Source organism: Ctenocephalides felis, unplaced genomic scaffold (assembly GCF_003426905.1).
Source record: "Ctenocephalides felis isolate EL2017-DRISC unplaced genomic scaffold, ASM342690v1 CF-g0.4_SCAFFOLD_01886, whole genome shotgun sequence".
In the NCBI taxonomy this organism is placed as follows: Eukaryota; Metazoa; Arthropoda; class Insecta; order Siphonaptera; family Pulicidae; genus Ctenocephalides; species Ctenocephalides felis.
In genome coordinates, this window is record NW_020538040.1 from 171,365,949 (window position 1) to 171,386,997 (window position 21,049).

At 27.8% G+C, this 21,049-nt stretch overlaps 1 protein-coding gene across 1 annotated transcript in view; it reads left to right on the forward strand.

Moving 5' to 3' along the window:
* The window catches only part of LOC113377141, a 642,509-nt gene that overhangs the window by 333,254 nt on the left and 288,206 nt on the right, over positions 1–21,049 (forward strand). The gene's annotated exons all lie outside the window — the stretch shown is intronic.

The following is a 21,049-nucleotide window of genomic DNA, read 5'->3' on the forward strand; positions in this document are numbered from 1 at the left end:
TTCGTAGTTTCTATAAATCTTTGAAGTTATCAAAATGGAAAAATATTTTTAGGCAAGACAAATATTACAGCTGTTCACAGAATGAGATTATATCGCCAGCGAAATAGTAAAAAAATACAAGCAGTCAATGAATGTATGTTAATTTTAATTACATGAAGTTCTTCAAACACAATTACATGATGAGTGAAGTTGCAAAAACAATATTTGTTTAGGCGTTGTTTAACATAATCCACTGAGTGAACGAATTTCTCTAATGAAGGTGTTAACTTAAATTTGCTTCTTTGTACAGTAGCAAATAAGTTTTACTTTCAATCGCGTGCGAACCTTACTCTTTTTTTCATAACAATTTATAATTTCTTACAATAAAATCTATCATTGTTTTAAGTTGGTCAAAGCATTTCATTCTGTTTACAATGTCTTGTTTTAGTCGTCTTACTCCGGTTTAAAAATTTAATTACCATACCTCATTAATTTAATACATGATACTAAAACTATACAAAGTTGTTATATGCAATATAATCTGGAAGTTTGTATTGGAAAAAGATTATGTAAATTGCTTGATGCACAGTCAAATTTCAAATCGGGATTAGCCGCGGGGGTACGTAATCGTTTAAGCCGATTTACGCTCGGAAGCTTAGGTTCTACTGCAAGCGAAATTAACGTCAAGCTTTTGAATTGCTATTACATGTTTCCTGTAATTGCTAAAAGAGCTGAGTCTCAGATTAGAGAAATTATTAAATAGGCAATAAATGATAAGTTTTTTATATGAAACCGTAGCAGACCTAGTCCGTTGCTTTTACGTTCTAATTTATCATTATTTCGACCCTAATTAATATTTCATACGACTGCACGTATAATAATATTATTTCACTCGAATCATCATTACAAAAAGTCATTGCTACCAAAGATCATGTTTCTGATACGTTGTTAATTTCGCGAACTAAAGTCGGTCAATACCATACGTGACAAATCATTTACATTCGCAAAACGAACTGCAGGCCTACTGGCAAAAGGATTGTATTACAAGCAGTGATTCATCGACTTTGTTGACAATTGGTGATTGTGTAAATCTTTTGATTCAATATGCGAAATTTCATTACATTATTTATTTTTACATTAATCACTCAGCACTTGATTTGTGGGGGATAAATTAGCGATAAAGTCAAACATATGGGATGTTTGTTATGAAGTGTGGTCGCTTGAGGCGGAACCATCACGCTAGTGGAAATTTATATATCGTATATATATATATATATATATATATATATATATCACACATATATATATTATATATATATATATAATGAAGCTGGTCCTTAATATGGATATTTTTTAAATTCTTGCGTGCGAATACAAATTTTCATCGACGATTTAGAACACGGATCAATCGATTTGAACAATTTAAAAAACATTTGATTCCTATTAATAAGAAGACGTGCTGATTAGTTTTTGGCAAAGTCAAGTAAATTCCCTTCGAAGATACGGGGTAAAAGCGCCAAAATGGTATTCAGTTTTTGAGAGCACGGAGTGTCCGATTTGAATATTAAAAAAAAAACATTTTATTTGCATTGACGAAATAAACACCTGGCGAAATTTTTTGGAAGGAAGGTCAAGCTTTTCCTAAGATCCAAAGAAAAAAGTGAAATAATGAGCATCATATTTTCAGATATTTATAGAGATTATAATAATAAGTAGTAATAGTATTATAGTAATAAGTAAATCAATTTTTTTTTAAATTTCATTTCAAAATTCTCAAAAATCTATTTTTTCAAAGTATTGAAAAAAAATTATAGTTTTTTTTTAAATTTAGTTTTTGGTACGGGAAGTTCCAGGAATTTGCCTTAAAACGCGATGCCATGCACCACTAATTCAATACATTTTTTTAATCAAATATAATACTGAACACACTAATCGTAGAAATTAGAGAAATGCTTAGTTTGTACCAACCCTGCCAATATTCAATAAAAAAGTAAAACAATGCAATTTGGCGGTCAAAAACGATTATTGACATAAGAACATCATATTTTCGATATTTTATAGAGATTATAATAATAAGTAGTAATAGTATTATAGTAATGAGTAAGTCAAAAATTTTGAAAAAAAATTATAGTTTTTTTTTTAATTTAGTTCGGGAAGTTCCAGCAATTTGCCTTAAAACACGATGCCATGCACCACTAGTTCAATACATTTTTTTTTAATAAAATATCATACTGAACATACTAATCGTAGAAAGTTTTGGCGGCTACACCACAATGCTTAGTTTGTACCAACCCTGTCCAATATTCATAGCGTTCATTCAAATTATTAATATAGTTTATGCATAAAATAGAAAAATAACTAGCTGTAAGTGGAATTCTGTCTTAAGGCAATTAGGGCATCGTGCCTTAAGGCAAATTGCTGGAACTGTCCGTACCGCAATTCAAAATTCGAGTGATTAAAAATAATCAATAATAATAATCAATAAAAGTTGATCAATGATTTGAAACTTTTAATAGAATTTCGAACCATATTAAATCCTTCTATCTTAAATCATTTATTCTGAAATATTTTGGAAATTCTGAACTTTTTTTCAAAGCAATCGTACTGCTTTAACAAAATTTATACTTATTGTTAAAATCTCTATAAAATATCTGATAATTTGATGTGAATATGTCTAATGTTCATTTTTGACCGCCAAATCCCATATCTTCTAATCTAACTAATCAGCACGTCTCCTTATCAATACAAATCGAATGTTTTTTGAATTATTCAAATCGGTTGATCCGTGTTCCCGAAATTGTCGACAAAAATATGTATCCGAACATGCATACATACACGCACACACACACACATACAACCATTTTTTCTAAGGTAAGCCAAAATGTTCAGAAGGTTTTGAAACGTAAAGATCTATAAAAAAATTCATTTTCGATTTTTTTGCGATTACTATAACTTGCCCTACGGGAAGTTAAAGATTATAATTTTAACACTTTCTGACGTTGAAAGCCAAAAACAAATAATGACGAAACAACATAATGACTGTTAATTAATACCGTACATTCATTACGTAAAAGCTATTTTTAGTTTTCAATCGATAATAATTTCACTTTTCATTTCAACGAATTCTATTTTGTCCATTATTATCAATTACAAAATTATTTAATTACAGAAAGATATAATGACCTAAGTGTGAAGATAAATGCATTTCCATCCATCTTTTCCCATTCAACAGCGTGTTGCAAATCATCAAAACCTGTATGCGCCACAATACTAGTGTAATGATTTAGTAAATGGTAAAACTTTCTCGCAATTAGTCAGTTTTGTTTATATGTCTGGCAGGAGTTCGATTTTTTTTACTACATCAGTCGTCATATACATCTTGACTGGAAACTAGTTATAGTGGCCGAAGAGCGAGACAAACTGGTTGGACTGGTACCGAGTCGAGCGCTAGTAAGAGCGGCTGGTTTGATTTGTGTTTAGCGAACACAACGCTCGACACCTAGTTAATTAGTAGCCACCTTCTAATATCTTAAGAAAACAATTGTTAGTGTTCCAGAGCACATGTATATCGTAATATGAATAATGGACGTAATATATAACGGTTGCGATACAGCAACTCCTCGAGGTGCGAATTTTAACCGGTGCCCGTTACAATATTGAATGTGGATGAAATTAGTAAAAGTTCACCGCAAGTCGCGAGTAAATAGTAATAGATCGGGCTAAGACGTTTTCACTTTTATTGTGGAATCAACTTGAGATTATTATATGTATTCATTACATTATTAACTATTTTGTCATATATCGCAGCCTAAAAAATGAAATAATAATGAAAATTATTTTATTTTACCTATCGACCCTTGATATGTGCCATCATTCAGCAAATCATATAAGAAATCACAAAGCTCCAAATTAACAATTTTTTTAAATGAAATTTAATTAACATTAACAACAAAAACAAACATTATCATAATATTATACTATTACTATAAAATATTATTATATAATATTACATTATTTATTATAATACTCTGTATATAAATTCTTGAGATGGCATAGGATAATGGTGGATTAAGCTCATTATTTATTAAAAAAATTGATGTTATATTTTTTTTATTTTATTTTTTAATGTTGTCTATTGAAAAAGAGTGTAATTAGTACTGGAAACGTATGGGAATTTTTTATATATTTTTTAATACAATAGTTTTATTTGCAATAAGTCTATGGATGCCAAAACAGGAATATTTAATTATATGTATTTATGTATATTAGGGTGGTTCTTAAAGTGGACATTTTCGAATTTCCTTGCTACCAAGGGCTCAAATGGTTCCAAATTGACAAAACACAATTCTCTTGAAGTTTTAGCTCTTAATATTGTCTTTTAAATAGTGTGCAATTCAATCAAAGTTTTGTTTGGAAATATCATACACTAATACTAAATATTAAGAGCTAAAACTTTCAAAGAATTGTTTTTTATAAATTTGGAACCATTTGAGCCCTTGGGAACAAGTAAATTCGAAAATGTCCATATTAGGGACCACCCTAATGTATATGTATAATAATTGATTAATTAGTAATCAAATTCAAATGCTTCAAAAATATTAAATCATCTAAATTTTATGAAACTTTTTTAAAATCATTACATCTGTAACAATAATTCCATATAACTTCTAATTATAAAATCTTCTTTAAATAATAATTAACTTGATTGTTTCGTCTCGAGTCTCGGGTATTTTATATTATTTTTGAAATAAAACTGCTTCAGAAATTTGTTGTTCTTGAATTTTGTATAATTATAAAATCTTTTTTAAATATTAATTAACTTGATTGTTGATTTCGTCTGGAGTCATAAGTATTTTATACTATTTTTGATATAAATATGGTACTTATATAAAATGGTAAGACTAATTATTATATTAATTATGTCTACACAAAAAATAAATGCAAAATAAGAAATTTAATATCACATTAATGTTGTTTATCTTCATGCACACGTTATATTATTAGTATAAATATAAACTATTTCTAACTTATCTTTTATAACATTTTTATATTACTCATATAGTATTTATTTAAATTTAAAATGTATTCGTTATTTTTATGTGGCATACACATCTTGTAGTTTTAGTGGTTAAAATTATGAGCATCTTTCTGAAGTTACAAGTTCGATACCCCTCGGGCAGCCTGATGTCAAGCAGTAGTAACATCGATTTCAACTTTAGAACATAGATAGCAATATGTTTCCAAGTTTGAAAATAGCCCTTACCGGCATTTCTACATTCAAAATAGTTATCAGGATTTAAACCATTCTAATAATAAATTCATCGAAAAAAGATAGGCCAACCGTTGCGTTGCCATCTATAAAGCCACTTCATTTAGAAGTCATCACAAAAACCTTATAAGACGATGAAGTTCTGATTGATGTTAATAATATATGTATAAATATGGTTATACTCATAATACGATCTTAGACATTTATATTAAAAGCATTTATTTCGATTATAATTTATTTTAGTTCAAGGAGTTATTTAAATGGTCACCTTTGGCCTTGAGTACAAAATTTGGTTGTCTGGTGCTTCTCATGTAAAAATAGTCATTTCTGGCATTGCTGCATTCAATAAAATTTAATGAAAAATTCATGAAAAAAAGATAGGCCTACCGTTGGGTTGCCACCTTTGGCCATGCATTATATTGCATTCTTTTGGTTTAAGAAGATATGTGAATGGCCACTTTTGGCCATGAGTACATAATTCATTTGTCCGATGCTTCCACTTTAAATGGCCATATGTATTTTATTTCGGTGTCCTAGCCTCCCGTACTATGATTTAATATTTGTCAAAATTATGACAGGCTGCTTTCGGTTTCACAGTGTCAGTGTGTTGGTACCGCTATCTAATCGTGTGGCATTTAGTTTACTGAAGCGTTTCAGTGTTTATATTTGTCGTGTGAATTATTTATTAATGGGCCGTTCATTGCGCGATAAACTCGGTCGGGCGGTCGGTCTTGAGAAAAATTAATTCGTTACAAAATGATTAAGATATGGACTACGGGGTAATAAGAAGTACTTGAAGATGACCTTGTAATAATTATACAAAGCCTTATAGTGTTTGATGGACGAAATCATTCCGAGAAGTACTATGGAATAAATGGTATGGGTAATTGAAATAGAAGAAATGCAACAAATGTGCTTATTTAAACTCTGATACCTTATCTACTTTCTCAGCAGTTATAACTAGCTTTCAGTAGGGTAAGTCATAGAAATCGCAAAAAAACGAAAATGAAAATTTTTATATCTCTTCACGTTTCAGGGTTTCTGAACATTTTGGCATACCTTAGAAAAAATTGATGTATATGTGTGGGTGTGTGTGTTTGCGGATACAAATTTTCATCGACGATTTCGGGAACACGGATCAACCGATTTGAATAATTCAAAAAACATTCGATTCTCACTGATAAGGAGACGTGCTGATTAGTTTTTGGCAAAGGCAGGTCTAGCCGTTATGGAGATACGGGGCAAAAACTGCCAAAAATGGTATTTTAGTTTTTGAAATAATGGAGCGTTCTAAATGCAGGTCCAACGTATCCGGAAATCCAATAGAAAAGTAAAAAATATTGCAGTTTTGCGGTCAAAAATAAACATTAGACATATGTACATCATATTATCAGATATTTTATAAAGATGATAATAATAAGTACACATTTTGTGTACATTTATATGGGTCCAATATCTTATTTCTAATTTTAAAGCAATTTTATTATATAATAGCTATATCATTAAACCTATGCAAAATATAAATTTTACGGGTACATTTATCACAGAGATAACACTGTATATAACCATGATCAGGTATTTTGTCAGAAATAATCATCAACATAGTTGAAAGAGCTATTAATTTACAACAAAAAACTTATAATAAGCAAACAACTATCTGACTATGTTCAGTAAAACTCTCACCTAATTCATTATTGTAGAAATGTGTTTTATGCTGTTTTTCAAAAAATTTTCACGCGTACCAATGTTTACACGTTAGACGACTACACGGCGCTTACCCGTTCTGATATTTCGATTCCAAATCAGCTATGCACAGCGATTGCTTAAAAAAATATTCAAAATTTTCAAAAAAAAACAAATTTTTCTAGTCAAATTTTTCAAAAATTACAAATTTTTCAAAATTTACCAAATTTCTCAAAAATCTAATTTTTTCAAAGTTTTGCAAAGTTTTGTACTAGATTTATAATCTTACCAATCTATAACTAGCTTAGACGATAAATCATACATATTTTAATATTTGCACCCATATGGAACATCAACACATTTTTGGTAGTACATACTTAGAATGTCTAAATCGAATACCAATCCAGTGATTGGACGTCCGGGTATGATATCTTACATTTGCAGGAAAATAATGACGCTTATCAAAATTTATATAGTCTGCATGCTCAATTACATTCAGCAAATTATTTGATGTTTTTATTTTATTTAATATCTTATATTTATTGCAGGTCAAGGTTACCCGTGTGGAGAAGGATCATACATATGTAAGTGATAATTTTAATTACATATATTTAATTATTTTTCTGGCATGATCATCAAAATTCCTGAATGCTGAAAAATGCAAGCGCGTGATGCCCATGTGGTTTATTCGGTTAAACAAATAGATGACTAACCTGTTGCGATACAATTAGAACATTTGTTGCGGACCAAACGTAGGAGCCAATTAGGGGATGAAATAGAAATGTATGGTAATGTTGCGGGTCTATATTCGTATGAGTTGGTAGTAACGAACTGTCTGAAAAATATGTATTTGCTGTGCGATCGGGCGTTTCACACATAAAACCTAACCTACAAAACATCACATAACAATTTTATCACTGCATCTTACTGATGTGTCATGTCTAGCAGATACATAGTTTTTGCACAGCTCATGACTACGAATTCATACGAAGATCGACCATAACATTTAGATAGCGTTACCATAACATTTCTATTTTATAGGAGAATTAGCCCCTTCGTTAACTTTTTACATTATTTACTGACTGAGTACTTTACGTACTTAAAACCATGGATGTCTTGAAGGACTATTCAGAAATCTTTTTTTTCTTCTGGAATTATCCACAACAATTCCTTCAAGAAATAATAAGCAAATATGTTGAAGTGACAAGGGTTTTGTATCTATCCCTAGTGTTCCCTTCCCGAATTTCTGGTCAAATAGTATTATAACTCAAAAAATTCATCAATAAATTTATTCTAATCTACGAAGAATTTATACAATTTTGAAGGGTTAGTAGAACAATATTGAACAGTTTTTATCGTAACACGTATTAATGCGCCATCACAAAAGCCAACCGGTTATACATCGTGTTCCTTATTAATGAAACCGGTTTTGATTCTTCTGTGTTTATCAATGTCAATATATTTTTATAATTTTAATAGTAACCTTAAATGTTACAACTGCAATTATTTGGGCCACAACTCATTGAAGTTTTTGGTAGAATAATTTAAAACCTTGCGAGGGTAAAATACTCGACTCTTATATAAGAGGTACTCGGATCGCGTCCTTGTATAAAAAATTGATATTTTTGAAAATTGTGCCAATACTGAAGAATGAGATAATAAAATGTTAATAGAATATAAAAAATAATAACAATATTTTGGAAAATCATGGAACAGAATACGATGGAAAAAGTTAGTATTTGCTATACAAATGAAAAATTTTGTAAGTGGTTAAATGCTAGAAGGAAAGGTCTTAGGGTGCCTAAAAAATATAACGTTTTTTTCGTTAAGGAAGTGTTAATATTTTCATATTTTTTTAATCTGTTATTTGTCGGTTTTATGTAAATTAATTGAGTTTTTTTGAATATGGTAAATAATATTATAGCATATATCAATGAATATTCCATATTCATTTCCATTCCATTCCATTCCATTTATAGGTAAAATATTATTACGTTCATTTTGAAACGACAGAATCGTTCTTTGAATTTATTTGCCTTACTACGTTTTTGAAACATCAAAACATGTGAAAGTGGTATAAATGAAATAAATTCAAATTTTTCAAGTTTAAGGTTACAAATGTTATTCTATATATTACGCAACTGCATAGAAATCGATATCGCTCATTATTCCAATCAGATCTTTTATGTAACTAATTATATATACATACATTGTTCGATAAAAATTATCAAGTTAATAATCAAAATATAAATGATTGAATAAGGAGAATAAATATATTTATATATATATATATATATATATATATATATATATATATATATATATATATATATATAAATAAATGTGTATGTATATGTATGCTTAAGCTTATGGTGTTTGCACTTTCGGGCAATAAATCAAATGGCTATTTTTCTTACAATCAACGACTCAATTTTTGTTTTCGTTAAACATATAATTGATCAACAACAAATCGCATAAAGATTTTATTGATATTGCAATTGAACAGTTGCCAAATGGAACACATGGAAACATTTGAATGAAATATTTTTTCCGCATAATTATTGCTTATCGCTATAATAAATACAAACTACCATCCTCAATAAATAGATGAATATTTCGGATATATCAATTATAATTGTATATAAATACCTATGTACAATTTTTAAAGTTTACATCATTAGGCTCTTGATTATTTATTTGGTTTTTGTTGTTCTTTTTAATAAAAAAAGTAGTTATGGTTTTTGTTGGTCATTGGTCACCATGTAAAGAAACTACTAGGTTCTTAACTATTGCACCACGGTTATGGGTTCAAAGTATGTATTTATAAATGAAATAGAGGTTTAAACAAAAATCTACCTCTAGTAATTGCATTTTCGTCACAGTATTGAGTACACAGTGTATTGTTATTTTGATAGCAGCACATATTTACCTAATTTATTAATATAATCAACGATAGTGTTTTGTGCACGATCCGTTACGGAAGCAAATGTCATGAGGTCATTTTCATCTATTACGCGTGTTCATATTCATATTCACTAACATCAATCAATGAAGAATTATGTGGATAAATTATAAAATTGTGTCAGTAAACCGTAGTATAAAAAATTTAATATTATTATTTTACATCAGAACGTATCAAATGGTAAATCATAGGTTCTCAAACTTTTTTGTGCCTTGGACCCTTCTTGGGCTTTGTCACGGAACCCTATTTATCCGACGTCGCATTTTTAACTTCGCGTAGGGTAAATTATTGTAATCGTCCAAAAATCGAAACTGAAAATTTTAAAATTTCTTCACGTTTCAGAAGTTTCTGAACATTTTGGCATAAGACTACTAGATTTTTTCATTTTAGTGGCCAGATTCTTTATAGGAGATAAAGCATAAAAATAAGTATTTCCAATAAATGGACCCAGTTCACACTCAAATGCATTTCAATTTGCCCTGAAATTTTACAATTCCGTACAAGCCATTGTAAGTTTCCTAATAACATGTATATATGGGGTGTAAAATTTTATGAATACCAAGTAATTAAACTAAGTTATAAAATACTTCACCAATACTTTTCGTTTAGGGAAGAGAGTATTCACATTATTCAGTGTCAACTCTGAAGAAGAGACTGAACGCCTGGAAAAGCAATCGGTGTATTTTTAGATTATTTATTATGCCACATTTGATATACTTCACCGAGAAAACTTATTACTATTTAACATTGAAATATTACTAGCCTCAATAGCTTATAACTGTCATAGAGATAATTGACTCTGGAACATACATGTGTATGCATTGATTGAAGGTTTAGTGCATTTGTAAATTATATCAGTTTTAATCGAATTAGTCAAATTTCAAGTCGATCTATTATATTTTGTGAAACAGGCGCCATTTGGTACAGCTTCCAACGTAATAAAAGTTGATTACAAATTAATTAATGTCGACCATTAATGTAGTAATTTGAATTTATTGGTGATCGATTTCATAGACTAAATATTTAGATAATGCCCAATCTGCCAGGTTATTTTCTGCAATAAGGTTATACGATAATGGCCCAAACATTTCGCGAAAGATCAATGTTTATATTACACTTTAGTTAATGTATTGCTCGACTTTGTATTAAAGTTTGGCTAAAAATACTTCCAACATTAAAAGCGGAATTAGAAACTAAAAATACGCGCTTAACTGCTGTGATTGATTCTGACGCCACTTTATCCTGCATATCTGCTTTTTAATCCTTTTAATACCCGATTTTATGGAAAGAGTTAAATTTAGCACACGATATCGATGTGTATCCTTCAGGCTTTATTTATATTCTAAAAAAAAATCTGTTTTATTCCTCATTTTTAATATATGGGCCTTCGTGGCGGATTAGTTAGCTTACACGTTTTCAATCAGGCGGGATTGATCCTCGTCACGGACAACCCTGATATCAAGCAGTAGCGATATCAATTTTCAATTGAAAATATAGACCTCAAATATCTTTCTAATAATAATGTAATCAAATATAGACGGATCAGCCATTGTGCTACCAATTGACGTAAGAGGTTTCGGCCCCACAGCTTATAGGACGTAAGAATCTGATAAAATATAATAACAATTTTGTGAATGTTAGCTTCTACAAACGTAAATTGAATTTGTAAAGCTTTAATGGAGTACTGTTTATTATTTTTATATGTATAATTATTTCCATGTTAATAATTAAATTTGACGAAACCTATTACAGCTAATAACAATTTAAAATAGAGTATTATAATAAATAAATAATGAAATGATAAGTGGATTTTTTACTTAAAAATGTACACATAATTTAGAAATAATTCAAGATATTTTCCGGAAATATTTGAATTTTATATTTTTCATAATTGTTTGTGAATATCATCTTTTACAAACGTAAATTATATTTGTAAAACATCAATACAACACTATTCTCTGTTTATTATTTTTGCAAGTGTAATTAGTAATAATAGTAATAAAGTGCAATTAATAATTCAGATTTACTAATTTCATAGAATTTCATATAATCGAAATTTATAACAGCAATTAACGGTTTAAAATAGAATGTGACGATAAATAAATAACTAGGTGTATTTCTTTTGTACTTAAAAATGTGTATGTAATTCTTAAATGATTATTTAATGTATATATTTAGGAAATATTTCAATTTTATATATTTTAAATTTCTGGTACTACATTTCAGTCGTTTTTTATTGTAAAATAGGGCACAAAATCGTTTTGCAAATTTTTTTGGTATTATATTCAAAATAATTCTATTATTTCTATTTTTTTTCTTCGTTTGTATGACAAGTTTTTAGTTTCTCCTCATCTGTCCAAACAATATGTATGAAATTTTGACAATATGTATGAAATTTTGCTATAATAACTTAGTGATTAAACAATATAAATATAGAAATTCAGTCAATAGATACATTCTTGTAAGAAACCTTCCAAAATGAAGAAATTTCACTTACGGTGAATTTTTATTAATTTAGGTTATTGCACTAACATAGTTCATCAAGACTTATAAGAGTATGTTTGAATTTTTTTTAAAAATAAGTCTAAATAATGATAATTCCCTATAATAATAATCAATCATTTTTTCTTGTTCTGTATTGATGATTTGTGATTTCCAAATCCATCGACGTATGACAAAAATTATTAATGATCACCTTGTGCTCAATTTATCACAGAAAAAATATTGACTGATTTAATTTTATAGATTGATTATGAATCTTAAGATAATTACGATTTTTTCACTTTTAATATTTACATATTTTTAACTTCCCGTAGGGTAAGCTATAGTAATCGCAAAAAAATCGAAACTATTTTTTTTATATTTTTATGTTTCAAAAGTTTCTGAACATTTTAGCATACCTTAGAAAAATCTATGTATATGTGTGTGTGCGGATACAAATTTTCGTCGACGATTTCAAAAACACAGATCAACCAATTTGAATAATTAAAAAAAGATTAGATTCATATTATTTGCTTACAATTTTTTTACTTTCAATATTTACATATATTTATGCTCAAATAATAATTCTAAAACTACCCTGTTTGAGAAGCTTAAAATTATGTAACTCGGTCTGTTTAAATTTCTACAAGATAATATTTTGTCGGTCAACAATTTGTATTTATGTTTTCTCTCATAACGCCCTCCATATAATTCTTTTATTGTCGTTATTTAAGACCCAGGACGTAATAAGAAGCTTTCTCTTGCAAATGTTAGTTTATGGTTGTCGTTGTCGGAGGATTCGACACTTTTTTTGAGGGTTTTATTTAAGGAGTCGTAGGTAAGTCCTTTTCTACCTGGAGGAAGGGATAGACGGACACGGAATTAATCTTCGTGAAGTATTCATTTGAATTGCGTTCCAACTACTTTGGACATTCGTTTTGAGTTTGGGATTTTTTTTTGTTGATTGCATTAAGAATTTAAAGTGGTAACTCCTTGGCTGTAATCGTAGTTTGTTTATACCAAAATATAATAGAAATAAACATGTAATATGGTAACATGTTTTTATGTTAAAAATGTAAAAATAACACTGGTTTAGATTTTTCGAATATCTTGTTGGTTAGCACTTAGCGTGCCCATCATAGTATACGCCGATATGTGCTCGACAAAATAATAAAATTAAATTAGTAATTAACATCGTATTTTTTATTTTTTTTTATTATTTACTGCCAATATAAAATTTGCTCCGATCAGTTAAGCTTATGCTATTTATCTTCAATATTTTACACTTCAGTTACATAATGTTTTATTTGTTTTTCATAACCGTTGTTTTACACTAATTTGTTTGCATGTCGAATTTGAAATTACTTCTTTGTGAAAATCATTAACAAGTATTATTGTTCATCACATTGCAGTTTTATTTTCCTTCCAAACATATCTTTATGGCAGCGTGTTTTCTTGGTAATGGCATTAGAATGTTTCTAACGTTTATTCATTGATAAGAAATGGAAAGAAGTTACAAAATTTGCAAAAAAATATAAACAATTTAGTAAGCCATATTTCTAGTTTGAAGAAAAAAATTAAGATTCATGGTTCATTAAGGATAAGGAAATGCAAATAAATGGAATTCGAATACTAATAATTAAACTTGGTTTAAAAAATATTCAATAATATTTATTAAAATGATATTCCCATAAATTATAATAGTGTATTTAAGTTTTTAAGAGATATCTTATTTCTACACATTAGTCACCAAAATTACTAAATGCTTTGCCAGGCAGATTGTAACTATTTGGAAATAAAACTAGTGGTGCATGTCATCGTGCCTTAAGTTGTTTTCTTGTTACTTTTTACTCCGTATCTTCGAAACCACTGGGCCTTTGGCAAAAAATAATCAGCATGTCTCCCCATCAATATGCATCGAATGTTTTTGAATCATTCAAATCGGATGATCCGTGCTCTCAAAATCGTGGACGAAAAATTGTATCCAAACATACACACAAACATACTACATACACACGCATGCACATAGACACATACATTAATTTTTTTAAGGTATGCTTAAATGTTCAAGAAGGTTTTGAAACGTAAAGATATGCAAAAATCTTAATTTTCGATTTGTTTGCGATTATTATAACTTACCCTATGGAAAGTTAAAAACTAAAATAAGATGTAACACTACTGTAAATTTTTATTTAAATTTAATACTCGTCAATAACAAAGTCAATATTTTTAAAATTCACTACATAATGCTTTGTTTTAGCTATAAGTTATACACAATAAATTATTTTTAGATCCAAAATTTTGCATCAGAGCGCCTCACATTCTGTGTATCTCGTCAAAATGGCTGTGGTGTCGTTAATTTTGAATAATTTTCAATTTTTTATCGAAAAATTTCGCTAAATAATTTCCTCTGATATTATAATTCTATTACATTTGCTTTCATTTAAAAACAATGACAAAAAAACACGTTTTTTAGGCTTTTACAAGAGTCCTTTGATACTTTTATCCCTTGATATTTTCATTTACTCGAATGAATTCTGCGTTTCAAAATTTCTTACGTTAGTCGTTGATACTATTATACATAAATCAACACTTCAATAATAAATATAGGACTTAATATACACATATTATATATATATATATATATATATATATATATATATATATGTGTGTGTGTGTGTGTGTCTGTTTGTGTGTGTGTGCGTGTGTATGTTTATTTCTAAGTGGGTACAAAAGTTAGGGATTCAGTGTTTATTTCTCATATACAAAGTATAGTATCGGATTCGAGTGTGGGATGAAATTTACAATTGTATATATGTATTTTCCACGTTGCATATTTTAAATACTTCAATTAATATGACTTTGTGAGCGATGATGCGATGCCAGACGAAGTCACGAAATAAATGGACACATCTGTGTGTCTATTTCTATTGTTTGGTAATGTCATTCATGAAATGCGAATCACGTCCCATAGACACTTCTTGTGTGTAATAATATTTCAATAAATTGCATTGGAAGTACACAAATATACGCATTATATGGGCATCTGCTTGAATATATAGAGATACTTCGCAAAGACTTTTCAAAGACTCCGTTGGGATTGCTCTAAATGACTATAATAATTAAACTTTATTGGAAGACCAGCCAATTTAGCTTTTTTGTTAGCAATTATTAGTTGTGATTTTATTTATTTTTTTTTTTTTTGAACAAATAACCTTAATAATTTATTATTTTTAATTGGTTACATAAACAAGTACAATGGCCAACATTTAAAATTATTTATTCATTATTTTTTTACGTTACATGGATATTGTCTCTTCTTCAATTTTTTTTAATAAAACACTCACGAAAAATCAAATTTTTTCACTATAAATAATTCACTTAGAAATTTTGATTGAAAATACCTCGAGATTTAGGTACATGTTTTTTTACTACCGGGAGTGCATAGAACGACTGTGTTCCTTTAGGGGAAAGTCCCGTAACGCCGGACGGCACCAAACACCGGACACTCTATTTAACACGTATTATTTAAGCGAGCATAAAGTTTTGATATATGTAACTCCCATATATCCAAAATTTTTCTTGGGCAAACAATTGTTATCTATTTTCATGCAAATCAAATGGTACTAACGTTTGAAGACTGTGTCACATATAAATTTCCAAAACCTTTTTTATTTTACTTTTTTTTAATTCACAACAATTGTTTCTGATATAGATTGAAAGGCAATCCAAACACTTCGTTAGGTCTAATATAGAATATATGTCAAAAAAAAGATTAATATAAAAATACAAAAAATGTATAAAATTGAAAATCTTATTATCCATATGTTTTTCTTGAAATAATTATCGGTATTTATTTTATACATTATATAACAGAATTATTTTATCAATTAATTCGAGTACTAGAATATCTAAATTAATAATAGAGTCGACCAATTTTGTACCAGATATTGTATTCATTTTTTTTTACTTTAAAATAGTAGAGATAGTGTCAGATACGAGTTTTGATAATTATTAATTCTTATTGATAAAATATTAATTCAATAACAAAGTTTCTCTATCAATTACATGAAACGCAGTAATGCATATTTAAATAATCTATCTATCACTTATCGTATATTTATTTAGTATTGATTTTATAGACGTACTGACCTCGGCTATTGATGAAATGAAGTTGTTTGAGCTCGGTTAGATGAATTAATTAACTTTCGTTTTATTTCGATTTTCTCATCCAGTATTAGCATCATGTTTTTCTTTCAGTAAGTGATTCTATGTTTGTTTTTACTCTATAATCTCTGGTAGTGAGAAGTAAAGTATTTATGTATGTTCTTTCAAATCTGTTCCTAATCAGGTTAACAACTTGTTCACCATGCGTACGAACGGAATGGTTACTATTTTTTAAGAAGTAAGAACGCACTTCTTTCTGCTTTTTCTAACGAGATTAGTTACTTGCGAATGGATATTACACATTGGTAATGGATAGAATAAGTTTAATCTTTGTCTTAAAATATACTGACAGTCTAGTTCTTTATAGATTTACAAAAACATCAACAACTTTTGTATTTTGCTAACCATATCCTAGCGCAACAACTAATTACCTAAATATTATTATATTGGAAATATTTAAAGTAGCTATTGCAGATTCTTTTATAACACATTTTTAACTTGCCGTCGAGTAATATGCAATAATCGTAAAAAACCCTAAAATATTTTTTTACATATATTTAGGTTTCAAACGTTTCTGAACATTTTGACATACCTTAGAAATAAGGGATGTATGTATGCGCGTGTGTGTGCCTGGAGTATGTATGTGCGGATACAAATTTTTGTCGATGTTTTTCATAACCCGGATTAACCGATTTGGATGATTTGAAAAAAATATTCGATTCCTAGTGATGGAGAGATGTTGACTTTCGAATATTCAGGGACTTTTTGCCCAAAAATGTTAATTCAGTTCTTGAGAGAATGGAGCGTCCAATTTAAATAATTCAAAATATTTTATTTATATTGAAGTGAGGAACTGTTTAAATTTTTGGAGAATATAATATATTCTTATAATTTAGTAATTATAACTTATAGTTATAATTTTTAAGAGAACTATTTTTTTTAATTTATGTTATGTCCGATTATTAGACTTTGTTAACATATAATTTGAGAACAATTAACACGTTGAACCAAAAAACAGAGAAAAAAGTATCTGAAAACTTGAATTGTCGTTGATTGCTAATACATTTATAACTTGAATAATTTAAAATTATATTTAAACCGCAATGGCGTTTGTCGGATATTTTCATATATTATCATAATTGATTTCAATTAATTTTAAAATTATATTTAAACCGCAACGGTATTCAGCACATTTTTCTCATACATCATACAATTCCTCTTGATATTCATAATGAATTAATAAAAGTGGATCACGAACCCATACAGAGTCAAATAAATATATTTTAATATTGGCTGCTTTTATTTTGAATGTATCTTATATTTATTTATAATTAGATTTTGGTAGTAACGGAATAAAAATAACAGTATGGTTTTTAATTGTAAATCATTCATTTTATATGTTGGCAAGAAAGAATTGACGGTTTTACAAATTTTAAATTAACTAATTATTAGTAAAAATAATTATTAAAGTATTTTTTATTGAAGTACTACATTTTTTTAGATGTAATGTAAGTAATTTACAAACATTTATGTTTTATTTTTCACGATTATTTTATAGGTAGGCCCTATCACATGTTCAGCGAGTTAAATTAGATAACAGTACGAGTTTTTTGATAAGAATACTAAATGTACATTTAAGAAATAAATATAAAACGTTTTATTATTTGGTTATGATAATACTATTCGTATTTTAGTTTAACACGTTAATCGCCACGATAATATCAGAAAAAAAATCACTTGGGTCATTGTAACTTTATTAAATAAATTAGTAAAAAATGTATCAAGGAAACTTAATGGATAAAAAAAATAGGCCGAAATTCCTGAGAAAACATTATTTTTTGTCACACATATATGACTAATATGACTCTATATTAAAACTTTTTTTTCTTTTACCATGTAGAATATCTTAGCGTCAGTCACATATGCCTGACATGTCGATAATAAATGTTGTATTAAATATATATTTTATATATGATATTGAAAAAAATGTTCGACTCACAGCAACATGCTGGTTTTTCATGAGAATAAATTTGAAAACAAAACGCTCCCAGATGAAAGTGAATTAAATTAATTGAAATAACATTAATCAGTCTGACTCTCGCACGCGATTTCAAGTATTTATTTAAAAATGCAAGAATGTTAATGTAATATATAAATAGGTTTTTATATAATCTCAATGATATACTAATAAGTGATAATTATATTTTTGCGTGATAATTATATTAGAATCAGGTTATGGCAATACACTATATTATGTAGTATAAAAATTAAACTAGTTATTATATCAATATTTCACAATTATACTAACATTAAATTTTCACAAAGGAATAAGTATGAAATATTTGTGTTATCTGTAAACTAGTTAAAGTAATAATGAAGAAAGTATTTTTGAAAAATATTTTTACCAAGATTCTAACATGTGTGGAACTAATTGTGATTTTTTTTGCACATTTTTTATTGCTATGAAGAAATTTTGAAATACTATTTAGATAAAGATATACTATCGTTATAAATGGTTAAAGAAGATTCTTCTCGAATTTGCTTTTTGTATAAATTTCCCTTCCAAAATGTAGTGATCATGTGTTCTGTAAACATAGTTTTAAATTGTCTAGGATTTTTTGAATTATTTTTATGTTGTTCTAATAGTTTCATTAAATTCTGGCCCGTTTCTCCAATATAAATTAAGTTGCAATTTAGGCAATTAATTTGATAAATTAATTAATAGTTTGTAAAATAAATTTAAAAAACATGTTAATGTTATGTCCGATTATTAAACTTTATATATGTATCAAATAATATTCATTCACGTTAGCGTAGCATGAAATTTGAGAACAATTAACACGTTGAACCAAAAAAATAGAGAAAAAAGTATCTAAAAATTTCGGCTTCTTAGAATCAATAATTGATAAATGCACGCAACATGTTCTTGACGAAGTCTACTTAATTTCATTGAAAGTTTTTTTTGTATACATGTATACATTGGTATGAACTGTTAAAAAACTAAATCGAGTATTATATGATACTTGGCAATAATTGATAAATAATTAAAATATTTTTAAATAAAATTCAGGATAAAAGATGTCAATGAGCTACAAAAAAAACAATGGTAAAATGTGAGATCTACCAGTGCATTTTCATAACAAACCTTTTATTTTTGCTTATAAATTGTTAAATTGAGTATCATAACTCTACTTCGGCAATAATTTTTAAAAATTCAGAATATAGAGTAAAATTCAGTGTAAAAGATGTGAATGATCTATAAAAACAATGGTAAAATGTAAGATCTAGTATTTGCATTTTCTTAACAAACCTCTTATTTTTGCTTATAAAGATTAAATTGAGTATCATATCTCTACTTCGGAATTAATTTATAAATATTTAATTTTTTTTAAATAAAATTATCAAAAAAAGGATCTCATGATCTACCAAAAACAATGGTAAAAATGTAAGATCTACCAGTTGCATTTTCATAACAAACTTCATATTTTTTGCTTATAAATATTAAATAGAGTATCATAACTCTACCTCAGCAATAATTTATGAACAATTAAAATATTGTAGAGTAAAAGCAAGTATAATTCAGTAAAATGTGAGATATACCAGTTGCATTTTCATAACAAGCCTCTTATTCTGTTTATAAATTGTTAAATTGAGTATCATATCTCTACCTCGGCAATAATTTATGAATAATTAAAATATTATAGAGTAAAATTCAGTAATTCAGTCAATGTAAGATCTACCGGTTGTTGTGTTTTTAAAATAAACCTTTTATTTTTTGCTTATAAATATTAAATTGAGTATCATATCTCTAAAACAGCAATAATTTATGAATAATTAAAATATTATAGAGTCAATTTCAGTTAATTCAGTAAAATGCAAGATCTACCGGTTGTGTTTACATAACAAACCTTTGGTTTTTTGCTTAAAATTTTTAAATTGATCACCATATCTCTAGATCGACAATAATTTATAAATATTTAAAATATTGTTGAGATCTCATTGATCTACCAAAAAAACAATGGTAAAATGTAAGATCTACTAGTTGTTTTCATAACAAACCTCTTATTTTTGCTTATAAATATTAAATTGAGTATCATATCTCTATCTCGGCTTAAATATATATAATTTATAAATATTTAAAATATTTTTCAGTATAAAAGATGTCAATGATCTACAAAAAACAATGGTAAAATGTAAGATCTACTAGTTGCATTTCCATAACAAACCTCTTATATTCCTTGTGATTTAGAAACAAACTTCAATCAATCACCTAACAATCGAAAATAAACACAGTAACAATTTGTATTCGTGTTTAATATCCGAAACAACTGCAAAACAAATCACTATTCTCTATAAACACAACATCATTCATCATTTGGTCAAACTTTAAATCCAATTTTATCACACAAAACTCACAAAAATCTAAGCACGGGGATTATTTGAGATTTTTTCTAAATGAGGATTACATAGCATTTGGAAATAGAAACGCGGTTTTTTGGCATGAATCG